Raw genomic sequence first — 2,300 nt, 5'->3', positions numbered from 1 at the left:
CCGCCGCCCTGGCCCCTGAGGGGCAGCTCCGCCCGCCAATCACAGTTGGCGCCGCGCAGGTCCCGCCCTCCGGCCGGCCGGCAGCCGCCGGAGAAGGCGGGGGGAATGGTGTGAGAAAGTGACGCGGTGTGGCCAGAGGGCGGCGCGCCAATCGGGACGCGGCAGAGGCGGTGAGCGCTCAATGGGAGCCGAGCGCAGCGCGGGGGCAGCCAATGGGAGCGCGCTGCCGACCGCGGGTGAGAGTAGGACGGCTGCCGGTCCCCGGCGAGGCGAGGAGGCGGTTGCCCGGCAACGTGAGGCGAGGCCCGCCCGGCCCCAGTCAGCAGGGGTGCGCGGCGGGGGGGGCGCCCAGGGCTGCCCCCCGAGTGGCCGCGGCCCCGGGTGAGGGGCTGGGGGCGGCTGCGGCGGGCGGAGGGGTGTGCGGGGCAGCCGGGGACCGTGGTGCCGCTAATGGGGAAGCGCAGCCGCACGTTTAGGCCTGGGAAGGCGGCCCGCAGCCCTAACCCGTGGCAGGCCAGGACGAGGCAGTCAGGGACGCACGGGGGCTCTGCCAGGGAAATTGCTTCATGGAGGATGCGATGTCCTGACCTGGATCTTCCCGTTCTTACGGGAGCTTGTTAAACCCCCAGTGTGCCAAGCAAAACCTTGTTAGGTGTAGTTACTTGGCACATGGACAGTTAGCTAATGTATGGGTTCCACATGCCAGCCTCTGTAGCCTTTAGGCCCTGTGCTAATCTATATCCATCTAATCCATTGCTGTGCAGGATACTGAGCATCCCCAGAGGAGTCACTGAGAGTGCAAACCTTTGTTGCAGATGAGAAGCTGGTCAATAAAAACCACACACAAATTTTAAAGCCTGGATAATTTGGTTGTAAAACACCTCTCCAGTCAAAAAAAAAACCCACTCCCTTAGCAGCTGGTGTCAGGTTCTGTGAGATATGATTGCTATAGCTAGCAGAAGACACCGCCTTGCTCACCTCACGTTGTATCAGGGTGTTAAACGCATTTTATTTCCACCATCTTAGGGGCAGGTAAAATAATGCAAAAGAATGGAAAAAACTCTCATTGAAAGTGTTAACTCCTGTCCTTGAGACATCGAACATTCTGCTATCATGATTTAAAATCACAGATTTGTTGTAGAACTCTTTGTAGTGCAAGTATTGAGAAATACTGCTGGAAACCGAGGAAAGTTTTGTTTGCATGTGTCGCCCTGCAGTCTTCTGATAAGCTTATTCCATTTGTAATGCTGAAGAAACCACATTGGCAAAATACAAACTGAATAGAGGATGGCATAGCTGCATCATGTAGACACACTGCTACCTTCTGTGCCTACAGACCAAATGGACTTCCTGTTAGAAGCTGATCTTCTGCTCTGGGAATCTAAAACTTCAATTTCTCCTTCTTTTCCCTTCCTACCACCAAAAAAACACCCAAAACAATACCAAAGCTGGAACTGTATCCTTGTTCTAGACTTCAAAATGGGTCTCTAATGCCAGTCTCTCCTTACATGCTTTGGTGGCAAAATGTTTCCTGTCACCGGTGTGACAGGAACTTGGTGTGTTCTGGCTTTGGAGACGAGCATACGTGCAGGAGGAGATGAAGCAGTCCATGCAGGAGCTCGTGTCAAGGCTGTGAGTGTGCCCTGATACCGTGCAGCCCATTCCCTGCTCCCTGAGGCCTCAGCTGCCTGTGGGCAAGGCCGGCTCCGGTACGGCAGGTTCAAGTAGCCTGGGATGGGGCTACAGTGAAAACAGATGTGTGAGGGGGAGCTGTGAGGAGTTGCCTGGGCGGCCTCTTCCCCTTCACTTGGAGCTCTGTTCGAGATTGGGCCCTTGCCTGGGCAGCACTGCAGGTGTGCCCATGCCTGGCTACAACCCTTACTGATCCTGACCCAGTGACTTGACTTCCCAGCTTCACCTCCAACCTGCTTGTCACTATGGACTCCTCCGGAAACCTGGCTCACTCTGACCCTGCTTGCCATCGCTGGCCCCACTCTGCTTTTTTGTTTGGGCACTGTCAGAACAAGGTCACTGCCCTCCCTGCTTTGTTGTCACATTCGGTTCCTGGCTCACCTGCAATCTGCTCTCTTGTGAGCCTGTGCTTACGGGGCCATGTTTTGTTTTGATTTCAGATAAATGTCATATTTGCTTTCAAAATGGTAAAGGCAGAATGGGTTTTTGTGATTTTTTTTTTTTTGTGTGTAATCAACAATAAACACAGATGTAAACACGAATCTTCTTACCTGTATTACACCTTTACAGAACTAATAATAAAAAAAAAAAAAAAAAGAAGTCCCAAA

This window comes from Strigops habroptila, chromosome Z (assembly GCF_004027225.2).
Source record: "Strigops habroptila isolate Jane chromosome Z, bStrHab1.2.pri, whole genome shotgun sequence".
NCBI classification, from domain to species: domain Eukaryota; kingdom Metazoa; phylum Chordata; class Aves; order Psittaciformes; family Psittacidae; genus Strigops; species Strigops habroptila.
The sequence above is the reverse complement of the archived record's forward strand: the minus strand, read 5'-3'. Positions refer to the sequence as shown.